This window comes from Dromaius novaehollandiae, chromosome Z, assembly GCF_036370855.1.
Source record: "Dromaius novaehollandiae isolate bDroNov1 chromosome Z, bDroNov1.hap1, whole genome shotgun sequence".
In the NCBI taxonomy this organism is placed as follows: Eukaryota; Metazoa; Chordata; class Aves; order Casuariiformes; family Dromaiidae; genus Dromaius; species Dromaius novaehollandiae.
Genome location: NC_088132.1, coordinates 85249754 through 85263696, shown reverse-complemented (window position 1 = coordinate 85263696; position 13943 = coordinate 85249754).

Genomic DNA, 13943 nt, shown 5'->3' with positions numbered 1-13943 from the left:
ACAGATGATGAAGGATGGTGAGGAGAAGTGCTCTGCTGGACCTCATCCTCAAAACAAGGAAAAACCGTTCAGGGATGTGAAAGTTCGGGGCAGCCTTAGCTACAGCAACCATGAGATGGTGGAGTTCAGTGTCTGCACTGACAGTTTTATGTCCTGTTTGAAGTCAAGTGGTAAGTAGCTCTTTGTGGCCTTACTAAATGAAGCAATGAAGTCTCCTGTTTGAACAAGTCGTGCTATTTCCAGAGCATCGCACACTAACAGAAAGCATAAGCAGCACCATCCTTTACCTTCATTTCTTCATAGATTTCCCTAGAACCCTGTTTTCAAACCTGTTGCCTGAGTCATGGGCATCTGAGTCAACTAATGTTTCAAATCTGTGTATTTTAATTAGGTGCCAGATTTTCATTCCATCAGCTAATTGGCTTCCATATTCTACTGTAATGGTTAATCCAGTGGGAATAAGAATATGCCAGGCTGGCCTTGTTTTTCAGAAGCGCTGAGTGCCCACAGCCCCCTTGATCCCACTGAAATCCACATTCCTAGTATACATTTGCACAGAGTTTGCAGGACTGAGCCTGGGTCTCATTTCTAACAGTGAAACATTACCTTGATCATTTGATACCATTCTTTATTCACTTTTAATCATGATTCCACTATTATATTAGTACAGAGCAACAATGGATATCAAAGAGGAATATGTTTCAGACTAAAGCTTTTCAATTAATTTGTGTTAAATACAAAACAGCTTAAAATAGATTTCACGATGTTAGCTGTAACTCAGTAGGAATCTTGGTTTAAGAAGACTCAAATAGTCACTTGCACTGCTAAGAAAAATTACGATCCCTGAGCATGAGCATGACTCATATATCTCCCAAGAAAGCAAATATGCAGCATTAAGATGATTCCTGTGTGCTTTGCAATGGGAATTTGGAGATGCACATAGCAGAGTATTTATTTCTCATGTATTAAAGTGGTTTTGCTTATAGAAGAGTGGAGTCATCCCAATACACATATACAAAGCTGCCATATTCCTCAGCATGGTGGGAAAATGTATCGCTACAATTCATATTCTTTTCTGAATTGATGTCTTATCTACCAGTAGCTATTTAGTGTGATAATGGCGTTTGATAGATTGGACACAAACACCATTGTCACACTCCACAGCTCTGGTAGTAAATAGTCCATGGAAGGAGTAATATCCACACATGCAGACTTCAGCATGGAGACTTGAAAGATCTGCAAAACACAGAGAAAAGACCATGTATATGCATATTTATATGTAATACTTTGGTTAGAGATCTCACCAAGGAAGTGGGAGACAAGATTCAGCTTTTCCTTGAGAGGAATCACTCATCTCAGCTAGCTGTAGTCATCTAAAAGCGAAGTTTTACAGGTTCCTCTACAGGGGATGAAAATGGACAGGCACCTTGAGAAAGTGATCAGTCCTGTCCTGAGACAAATACAAGATGGGAGAGATGAATCATTCCCTGCAAGGACCTGTGCCTTTCTCTTATTTACAGAGACAGCTCAGAAGTGCTCAGCCATTACAACTAACATTAGAGCTGAGGTATCACTATGCTAATGACTGCATTTGCTTTCCATCTATTTGTTCTTGCCAGCTTTTTAGAGCCAGCCCCCTTAGGAGACCGCAAGCTGGTCTGTGCCCCCACTACCGCTTCACCTGTTTTATTCAATGTAGGTTCTTCTATGGCACTTCAACACTGCGTCCAGTTGCAAATTAAGCAGTGTAGCTGACCAGCATACACATACCATCTTCTTCCCAGGACAGTTTTTTTGGGTTGGTCGGGCAGAGTGTGTTTCTGTTTAACCTGCAAGTCTCATAACATTTCTGCACATCCAGTGAGTGGATGCAGGATAAAAGATGTGTAAAAGATCCTGTTCATCAGCAGTGGACTAAGAGCACACAAACACTTACTGAGGGTCACCTGATGCACAGCGATTTGTTAAGCCATGGTAATTCAGTTGTGTGTTAAGCCCTACATTATCACATCTGAACAATGCAAAGAAGTAAAGAAAATACAGAAAGAGGAGCACAGGAGAAGGAGGAGAAGAGAAACTAAAGTTTTGTTAGCAGCCTGTGTATCTCACTCCTTCCACTTCTCCACTTCTTGGTCAATAAAAAGACTGCGAACCAGTGTATTTATCTATACAAGAGCATATTGGAAACTGACTGGAAAAAACACTGACCTCTGCAGACAGAAGACAGCTTTTCAAAAGTGCAAGCTAGCTAGTGAATTAATATTAGTAAATTAATAATAGTAAAATTAGTAAATTTAGTAAATTAATATTGCTATGAATTAAAAGCAATAGCAAAATAATATTGCTAACTAATTAATAACAATAATGAAGCCAAAAGAAAAAAAAGAGACCATAGTAGCACTTGAACAAAAGATGACGTTAAGCAAGCTGAAGAGCTCTGAGAGCAGAGTTCTCAAATCCTCAGAGAGCCCTTTCCGTGGGCTTAGCCTTCCTGCCAATCTCCTTGTTACCTCTCCTAACTCAGTGCCCTGGGGATGTGTCATTCCATCACGTTAATAGCCTTAGTGCCTCTGCTCTAGTCTTGGCCTGCTGTCAGCCCTCCCATCATGCGTCCCAGCTCAGTAACAAAGAGGGAGGCACAAGCCTCTATCATCAGCTCTTCGTAAAACATAACCATTTGATAGAACGACACAGAGATGATGACTACAATACAGCTATGGAGGAAAAGCATATTTCCATTCCTGTTCAGACCAAGTGGCCACCATTTTAAATATGAGCTAAATATCTGCTTGCAAGACGAAGTAGTAGTGTCAGTTCCCAGCTTGAATCAGGGCATGCTGCAGCTGGTGAGAAGTTCAAGCACAGCCCTGTGTGCCCCAAGATAACAGACCGTGCACGGGCCGTTACCGCCAGGGCAGCTGAAGCACAGGAACCTGCGGGGAGAAGAACATGGCTCTATGGGAAAGAAATGAGCAAGCACAAAAATCTGCTTTCCAGGTGAGATACGGACTGAGGGCTCCCTGGCCAGACAAACAGCAACCCTGGTTTGAGAAAGTGGATTGAACTGTGACTGGAAATGAGAGGCTGAGGGCAGAGGGCTGGGGCTTCCAAATACTGGTTTTTATATGCAGATCATAGAGTCAAGGAAATGCAGCAAACTGCATTTCAGAGCATCAAAAGTTAAAATGTCAGCCTAAGAGAAAGACTCCAACACCGACATGAACTACCTGTCTGCCTACATGTACTGAATAAACCTGAACCATCAGCATGAGCAAAATAGACTAGGAACAATGTAACAAATGTTTTCTCTAAAACCTTTACCTTTTGATGTAACTTTGTGCCTTTTCTGGAACCTTTTCCTTAAATGTCATGTAGTTTAAGCAATACTGATCACTGCAGACTTACTTGGGCTTTAGACCAGTTTGACTAGATGGATTTACAAGTACGTATAATCAGACCCCAAAGCTTTTTTCTAGTGTAGGTATGACTTGGCAATATTAGCTGAGTTGTGAGGTGGCCCTTGAAACAGAGAAATCACCCTTGACCAGCTAGTTAACATGGCAGATTTCTTTCTTTTTCAAATTTAGTGATTACAACTGCTCTGTCATTCCCACCCTTGTCAAGGGAGCAAGTCTGTAAATACTTGGGCAGGGCTGAAACCTTTCCATGCACTTCTCACCCTTCATTGGTTTCATCTGTGTTTTGCGTCTGCGCATGCTGTTATGGGAAAGAGCTGTGCATTTGAATGCCTACACGGAACTGTCAGGCAGGTTTGCCTATATCCGCAGGTCAGGCCACTGTGAAATCACAGCTAAGAAGGAGCCATCTCTAAAAGAAGGAAAGGAGCCGCAGCACGTCCTGTGCATAAAGCTGGCGCCAAGCTTTCTGAATTAACGAACAGGAAATCCAAAGTCACACTCGGAACACATCCTGTCTAGTCAGGATGCAGCGTTGACCTGAGGTCCCTGAGGTTATTTTCAATGAACAGTGTTGTGAATGTGCCTTTACTCTACTGTGATAATGAGAAATCAATACCAAAGGGACATAACTGCTCTACATTGCTTTCTAAGTGATCACAGTATTTGCATTTTTCCCCCTTACCTTCTCCCATACACATTTTATTCAGCTTTCTCTCTGTATCAGAGAAAAAAGGTCAGGCAAGATCCTATTCTAATTAAGCTCTCTGGGGAAAAGTCTGCCTGTCACTGCTGGATACAGCGCCAGGAGGAGCAGGGCCCTGGCACAGGTGCTTCTAGGCTTTACTGTGAAATGTGTATGACAGTAGACAGCCAGGCAAATGATGCAGCTGCAAAAAGGCAGTTTCAGAGCTCCAAACCTACACAGAAACTGCCAGCAATTCAACAGGAATATTTCCGAGAACGAAAGGTAATGAAAGAGAAATAGCCAGCAGCTTTTAGTACTGCAGTGGAGCAAAGAATCAAACAACAGAAAGTTACAGGTCAGTACAGAGAGAAAGCAACATATAAACATCACGGCAGAACATCTCCACTTTTTCTGCCAGACACTGGGATAAAGAACATTATTAGGATCTTCTAGCTGAGAGCATCATTCTGAAGAACATGAGAGTTTTTCAAGAAGTATCTGAATACGGATCACAAAACCTCTCCTTTTCATATCCACAGATTTTATGCATTCCCATAAACCTGATTAAGTCTAACCACACTTACTACCAGCCTTATTTTTTTACAATAAACGTTAGGGTGGCTTGCCCATTGACAGTAATAAAAGGCTCCTAATCACTTTTAAAACTCAGACTGAGATTATAGATATAAGGCATTAAATCCCATTAGATTACACAGACAGGCCACAGGCTTATGTGGATATTTTGGTATGCTAAAGTGCTTACTATTCAAAATTCATTTGCACTATTTTATTTTTGCTAATACATTTTATCATTTACTTTTCCTCATTTGAAGCAAGCACAGGAAAGCACTTACCATCTCACACAACTGCCAAATGATCCTTTGGTGTGTCGTTAGCACTTGTCAGAACTGAGATGCTATTGTATGACATTTTGCTGAATATCACTGTATTCTGATCTTTGGAGAGCTAGGCTTATTGTAAATTCACAGCAGCACTTCGCTGCTGAAAGCCTCTGTTTCCAGTGGACACCTTTCCCTCGCCCTTTATGGGATCCTGAGGTTTTAAAGTAAACAATTCATTCTCTTTCTGATAAGTCATATTAAAATATTGATCTGGGGGGAGGGAGATGGCCCTCACCGCACAGAGCCAGAATCACCTTTAGTCAAACAGACCAAAGAAAGGAAAAAAAGCCCTGAAAGCTCAATTTTCTCTGTCCCTTCAGATGGAGGGCAGGGAAGAAGGTGGGAAAGTGGGAAGTTATATTAACCTGGTCTGAAAGAAGTTAAATTGTATGCCTTAAAAATGCTATTGCACTGGTATGCCAACAAAATATGTTTTATCTTCAGCTGCCTGTGTTTGTTTAACCCTGAGATGAAGAGCGTTTATTCAGTCTTCCTATTAATTGCTTCCTTCTTTCAGTGAGAGTGACTGCATCAATTCCTCGGATCATACTGCTGACCTTACTGTTTACTGCTGGATTTTACCATTCTTTTTATTTATTTATTTTCATTTACTGTCCTTTCTGCACAGGCATTTTCAGAACTCTCATCACCGAAGAACCTGCCAGTGTATATTTTTAATGTGTTTTATGTTCCAACACACCTATGAGACAGGGGAAATAAGTCTGATTTCAGTTAACTCTATCTGAATACAGAGGGCAAAACCAGGAACTAAACACAAGTCTCAGCATCTCATCTAGATAATCAACAACTTGCTCTCTCCTTGCTTTCCAGCTTTGATATAAATAAATCTTCAACAGAACATAAATGCAACTTCTGTTCTTGTTAAGACACCTTCCCTGACCAGAGCTAGAGCAGGATAATCAACAACTATACCATTGCATAAATCCCCACATTTAAGGTACAATAAATTTCACCTTTTTTGTAAAGGCTAGCATGGGATTTGAACTTCAGAGGTCCCACAGGATGAATTAAAGTCACACCTGCAGGACAATAACCTTCCTGATGGATAACTTGTTGCTACTTCATTGCTTCTTTCCATTACCATGCCTTACCTCCATGCTTTTATTCCATTAGAACATAAGCATTTTGTAACAGTTTATTCTTAACTGAGAATACTGTTAAAAAAAAGAAAAAAAAGTAAAGTTCACAGTATAATAACTCGCATACTTCTGACTTTACTGGTTTTGGCCTAATGTCTTCATTTGGCACTGGAAAAGCACTGGGCAATCAAACCTGAAAGAAATCATGTATCTTGCTCTCTCCTTGCTTTCCAGCTTTGATATAAACAGATCTTCAACAGAACATAAATGCAACTTCTGTCCTTGTTAAGACACCTTCCCTGACCACAGCCAGAGCAAGATTAAATAGTCCAATATATATGAACTCTAAGAATTACAGCTCTCCTTTTGTGAGAATGGTCCTGCGTCTAATAGATTCAAAAACATAATACAGTACTGTGTAATGGGGAAAAAGCCCTGAACTACAAAGCCACTAGAATGCCCTCATCTTTACCAATTTATGGCACATCTTTTCTCCATTTAGTTGTTGTGTATTTGGATTGTAAATTTGTCATGGCAAGATCTCCTACTGTTTCCTAAAATGGTGCCTAATCACAATATAGCTCCAGTCTCAGGTACTCCAGTAATACAAATAACGACAGCAGTCATGAATAAGAAGGTGCTACACTACACTTCCTATATGAATGAAAGGAGCTATATTTATACATTCTTGGCAGTCTTATTGCTGCATTCACGGTCCAAGACTATTTTTTCTCTTACAAAAAACTCGAGAATATATAATTATGAGGAATTAATGACACATTTTTATACCCTCCTCCCAGAAAAAGAGAAAGAACAACAACAAAAAAAAATCTGCAATTCCAAAAGTATTCACAGTACCTACTTCAGGAGCTTATGCTTCCTGTGTAGCCAATAGATGTCCATCTTTACTGACTATTCAGCCACTCGGATGCACTTATACAGTCTCATTTTTTATCCTTATAAAGACATTAACAGAAGATGACTGGGAAAATTCTGGAGTGAATCACATAATCTGGCCGATAACCAAATGTCAAACAAAACCAGGATCTACTGAAGTTAGTAGAAACATTCCTGCTGATTTCTGAAAGGTCAGGATAGCATCTACAGCATTTATATGTCTGGATATTCTTTGTGTATGCAGACATCTTGCACAATGGGACCTTGATTCTGCCGTGATTATTATTACTGATAGACTTCCTGTAATATGAGGAGAAATATACCCCCAGGTACAGCTATTATTTTTAGAGGCCCAATGACTAGGTCATTCAAATGGTGACTCCAGGAATCAAGGCTCTTAACCCAACTTTGCTACTTGCCATATGCAAAACCTAGCACTACTCTCAATCTTACCTTCTTCGATGCTACCTTCTGCCCTTAGTCTATTTAGAAATTCTCCTGAGACAGGGACTTTTTTTAATTTGGTATTAGTATTGCTTCTATTCGCCGAAAACTGTTTCAGTTGAGGCTTACATACGCACACAGTATAAGGAAACTGAAATTACTACTAGTAGCAGTAGTAGTAGTTCATAGTCTGCCCATAATATTAAAACAAGGCTTGTTGAAAATATTTATTTAAAAATTATTTGTATAATTACACCAGAATTGCATGTGAAAACTCCATATGCCATTCTGAAAATATGGATGTGCATTTGAAGTCCGCAGGAGGTATCTGTTAAGTTACTTAATCATAAAAATAAAGCAGAAACCCCAAAATTAAAATAAAAAAATGCCACTATATTCTTCAAAAACAATAGTGAAAGACTAAAATGTGCTACTTTTCATTACAGGGGAAACACCACTTATTTGGTATTTCTGAGACTGTGTTTCTGAATAAAAACTGTTTTCCCTCAAGTGGAGCTCTGCAATTGAAAACGAAGTACTGCCCATGGAGTCACTGATGATAGTCTGAAACAGCGTTGCAACATCCATTACTGTTGCAGACTGGTTTTGGTCCAATTCTTTGAAATTAAATGCCAAATTATTTGGAAATTCCTACAAAAAAAAAATGGACTGGTTTGTTTAAATGTTGGTAAAGGTGACACAAGGACAAATAATGCAATACACATTGCACATGCATCTGAGGGCCAAATTCTCCCCTTGAAAACACGTAGGTATGACCCTGAGCAAAACGATCTAACTCTGAAGTTCAATCTAACATTGAAGTTGGCACTGCTCAGATCTAAGGGATGGACACTCTGACTTCCAAAGGTCCCTTCCAACCTAAATTATTCTGTGATTCTATGATTCAACCCTATGTGCACAGCTCCTACTGACAATGGTGTCACTATACAAAGGCTGAATTTCAGCCCACGTAAGAGAATCTTTCCTATCGTTTCTCTTATATAAAATGCGGAGGATATAAAGCATGAAATAGAAATCTAGAGGATGGAGCCTTTTCTCTGTAGATGAAAGAACAGCCCTCAAACTAAAGGAATAATAACTTATCACAGAGTCAAAATAGGGCTTTTTACACTGGGAATTTTTTAACAGTGAGAAAGTTTTTCACACTGGGAAGATTTAAAAGGGAAAAAGAAGCTAACATTTGGCTCTGTAATACCTTAATTTTGAAATTCTTCAATGAAGAAAAGCAACTTTGGCAAAAAAGAGTTAAATACTATGTGCATGAAGAGCTCAGTGGTGTATTAGGAGAATCATTTCATGCTGTTCAGAAATGATATGGGCCTACAGGGGTTTGGGAGTGGCACTGTCCCTTTGGAAGAATAAAGGTTCTTTGCAGCTGTCTAATTTTTGAGCATAAATCTATTATAGGTTCAACAAAACTCATTCTGAAAGCTTATTAGGAGCTTAAAAAAACACAATTACTTTGCCTATGTAGAGTAGGCTTTGAAAAGCCATTTTCACCATTCAGTTCAAACTGAAGACTCTCAGATAAGAGTTAATTTACATGACCTGAAAGAGGCTTGCATGAATTGGTTTTCGTTCTTTTTTTTCATACACTTATATGAAAGCTTTTTCTTCCTCATTTGTATGGCCTATCCCCTCATGCTATTCAGCTAATTTATCACAAACTCAGGCTGACATCAGCTGCAGTTTTGTAAGGGACAGACAAGTGCAGCCGCAGTCGAGGAGGGAGTTGGAGCAAAAGACTCTGATCTGAAAAGTCTGATGCTGAAAGGTACAGAGGATTAAAAAGGAACAACTGAGGCACCAGTTCACAGAGTGCTCAATTCTGCAGTCCACAGGACTGCAGATATTTAAAGACTTTTCTTTCTTTAGGTTCCAACCTCAGAATTTAACTGTTGCACTAACGGGCACTTACTTATGCGAATTTGAATGTCTTTATGGCTTTACTCCAGGACTCTCTTCAATGAGCATACAATCACTACACTTAGAACTGAACTGACTTTGGGATGGCTGTTTCATCTATGGAAAAATCCTGCTACAACCTCCCAACACCAGACATGGTGTACTTCATTTAAAAATTTCAGACAAATCTGTGTTGAAGTTATGGGCCAGCTCCTTTATGGGGTAAAACAACATCTACCCAATGGTATAACTGCATTTGTCCCTTTCTTATGACCCATTAATTTCAGCTATGCTTATTTATGTCAGTTTAGGATATGACCATACAGTTTTCAGAGTAAATCGCTACAGAAATCCTCGAGCTGCAAGTGGGCAAAGCTCGTCCAGGCCAGCCCTGTTTACCAGCTCCAATACCACAGGATAAGAGCCAAAGGTGAAGCATATGTCATAGCAGGACAGCTTAGATCACAGAAGGGAAAACGTTATGACCCTTCTTAGTCAATGGCTGGTGGTTAAAGATTACCTATTCTGGTCATTCTGACTACTAGATAGAGAAAGATTAACTTAAAACCTAGTATAAAGTAGAGCAAAGGTATTTAACCTGGAAACCATGATCTTTTCTGATTTCTGCTGGGCCTCAGTAAACTAAATTGATCTGAGTTTCCCAATAATCAAATTCGTTACATCAGTTCTACGTCATCCCGGCATTCCCCGCAACGATTCACCATCTGACACATCAGAGATGAATTCAGGCTGCGGATTACCTTCATATTAAGGGTATACAGTCTGATTAACAATGTATCTTCCATGAAATTTCTGTGACATAATGTTACATACACTAGATGCAGAAAGTTTATTTTTAGAATTATAAATAAGGGATTGTCATTCTAAGAATATTGCCCTAAATTGTTTTGGAGCTCAAATCCCAGGGGCATTATTATCTTGAGGAACTGCCATAGCAGATCAAACCCTCGTTCAGCCATGGCCAATGCCAACCTACCTCTGAGAAGACAAAAAAGACTCAATGTTTGCTCCCTCCTCTGTTCTGCGATTAGTTTACTTTAATATCTTACTAATTTTTGATGATACGTATTCAAGACGGCAGCACCTGCATGATAGGCTTTCACGCCCAGCACAGAAAATGGCCGTAGTTACCCGGCAGACGCTCTGGCGGGAAGCAGCCGCGACGCAGCCCTCGCAGCGAAGCGGGGTGGAGGTGAGGCTGCGCCTGCTCCCTTTCCTTTAGCGCCGCTGGAGCTGCACAGAAAAAGAGGCAGAAAAGCACGTGAGGGTCTTTGGTTTGGAGGAAGACAAACGTTACTCTTTTTTTGGTATCTGCATTGTTTGCAAGTGATAAAACAGTCCAAATCCTCCTCTTCAAAATGCAGAGAGACGTTACTGGCCTGACACGTTTTAATTACCCCTCTAATGGCTTTGGCTTGGAAGCAGAGAGCTACGTACCGGCGAGGCGCAGGTGCTGCGCTGCTCCGCGGGGCTCGGTGCTGCCGGCTGGCACTCCGCAGAGCCTCCCCGAGGCGAGCGCAGCGCCGGGGGGTGCAGGGGTGCCGGGGCATGGCGGAGGAACCTTCCAGAAGGGAGGGGAAGGCTCCAGCTGCGCTTCCCCTCACACAGCAGAGCCTCCCCGAGGTAAGCGCAGCACCGGGGAGTGCGGGGGCACCAGGCCGTGGCGGTGGAACCTTCCAGAAGGGAGGGGAAGGCTCCAGCTGCGCTTCCCCTCACACAGCAGAGCCTCCCCGAGGCGAGCGCAGCACCGGGGAGTGCGGGGGCACCCGGCCGTGGCGGAGGAACCTTCCAGAAGGGCGGGGAAGGCTCCAGCTGCGCTTCACCTCACGCCGCAGAGCCTCCCCGACGTGAGTGTGGTGCTGGAGGGTGCGGGGGGCGCTGGGTGCCAAAAGGGCAGGGAAAGTAGTGGCCTTGATGCCGGGCACCCTCAAGGCGGCAGAACCTTCCAGAAGGGCGGGGAAGGCTCCAGCCTCCCTGCCAGCATGTGCATGGCGGTGGAACCTTCCAGAAGGGCAGGGAAGGCCCTGGCCTTATGACAGCGGAACCTTCCAGAAGGGCGGGGAAGGCCCTGGCTCTGCCCCTGGCCTGCCCATGGCGGCGGAACCTTCTGGAAGGTCTGGGAAGGCTCCAGCCCTGCCGCCATCTTTAAGGAAAGGCTTGCCCAGCTGTCGGGGAGCAACACCCATGATGGAGCCTGTCCGCGGCTGTCGCTGTCTGGGTTGTTGGTGACAGAGCGCTGCCAAGAGCGCCAGGAACAGGGGAAAGGGTGCTCGGTGCCTGTCGCCGGCTGCAGCCAGCTCCGATTGATTGATCCTTACTTATTTTAGCTCTTAGTGACTGGTGAAGTTTATTCTGGGTGTGAATAGTCACAATGTGCATTTCCTCTATCTCCCTGTGAGACCTTTCGAGTTAATCCAATTAAAAAGGATTCAGGAAAGGCTTTCACACATGTTTTGCTTCTTATTGTTCTTGCTCTGTTGATAAAAGACAAATTAGAAACTTGAAAAGTAGTTTGGCCTTTTTTAAAACTATGAATACAATGTCTTTATAACTCTATTTTGAAACTTTAACCTATTCTTCCTCTGCTGCTTAGTTCTGGACACGGTCGGATGGTGACTGGAGAAAGAACTGGCTTGTGTTAGCCGACATAGTAAAAGCACATTGAGACAAGAAAGCAGTTAAGGTTACCTAAATACAGGTTGGTGATATTTTTTTCTTTTCTTTATTCTCTGCACCTGTTCTCCTAATTAAACAAAAAATAATGTGGCTGGGATATCAAAGTTTTGGAGGCAAAGCGCAAGGGAAAAATCAAGGAATTTTAGTCATTAAGTGGTTTATATGACATTGCAGATACTTTTCCTGCTAAATGCAAACTTTAAATAGATATGGTATTCAGTCTTATCAGATAGTAGTGTTTCTTAGTTAATTAGCTCCTTTAATATCCTACCCAGCATGAAATTGAGTTTCACATGGCTATTCCAGTCCTGGATCCAACACCTCTGTGCAAACAAAGTATCCTTCACAAAATCCTGATTTCAAGACCTCAGAGAAAAAGAAAACGCTGTTTCTTTCGCTAGTCTGTCTCTGTGGCTGACGGCCACAGAGTATGTCGGTGGTAAAGGGAACAGACCTTTTGGGGCAGTTGGCTCCATTTGCTCACACTGATGCCAGCAGTGAGAGACAGGCATTGTAGTTTCTCTTCATAGGTTAAAAGTGACCCTCTGTAGTGGAAAGAGGTTCAAAGCAGGAAGAAAATAGTCTGGTCCTGAAAAAGGAATTGAAGATCTCTCTCTCTCTTTCTCTCTCCCTCTAACTAGAAAAGTTTACCTGTTGTATTGGTAATTTAGGAATGCTACCAAAAGGATATTCTTTCTGGAATGGGGAGCAAAAGCTAGTTTCCAATTTGAAACTTGAATTGCTGTAAAATATGATCAATTTATATATTGCAGATAACCTGTATGTAGAAACAAGAGGTGAATAAAATATGGATTTTGAGCTCAAGATAAAATGAAGCAGCAAAAATTCCTGGCCCAGCACTGAGAATTGCAACAGTATTCAACAAAAAATACTGAAATAGCAATTATTAATCTACCTTACAAAGAGTAGAAGCAGGGTTTGGGGGTTACACAGCTGTTGAGACAAATAGGAAATTAGCAAGTATTCATTGAAATCAGGTGTGAGGGTGTCTCAGGTGCCTTTAGAGAGACTTTTGAACTGCTATCTGCTCTTTAAAGTGATACTTGGGATAGGCAAGTGATCAGAATAGTCTCCACCAAACTGGAAAAGCTTACTTATTGCAGTGGGTATTAAATTTACTGGATAATACAGGTTCTTAAGACTTTTCTTCTGGACTGACTTGGCTGCTATGAGGAAGCTTACAACTGATAATTAAGGTAGGAAAGATTAGTTTCATACTTCTAATCCAGGGTTGTAATGGGGTGGTTCTGGGGTTCTAGTACTCAGTAATTAAAATAAGAGGCACTGTTCTCTTAAAAATAATGAACTGCAAGTAATAGCTTTGCTGGGTGCTTCTGAGAGGACATCTTGGTATGTCTTAGAGTTGATGTCCTCTATAAACTGGATATCCATGGATGGTGGGAAGTGAGCTGGCTCAGAAATAAATTACCAGAAAACTTATGATCTCAGAGAACTGAGCTTGTCTGAAGGCCCAAGTCTGCATTTTCATCCTATTCAATGGGATCCTCTCACAAACATGCTGAGTTGCTTCTCTCTCCCTGAGTGGTGGAAGTGAGAATGGCATTTTTGAAAAAGAATGGATCTTCCATTTGTGCTCAATAGGATCAGGAGAGTCACAAATGGAGAGATTGTCCGTTTGTGCAGTATTATTTTTACCTTTGCCTCAAATAGGGAAAGGAAACAGCAATAGAAAGAAAGCAGGTCTTGTTTGTACAAGAACAGTTTACTGCTCCTGAGGTGCTGTGAGAGTAGCCATAGGGTGTCCTTGTGCACCCACTGGAATACCCTACAGCCCATACCTTATAGCAGTCACCTTGTCAAATTACAGTGATAAGATGGCAGCTCTTCTGTA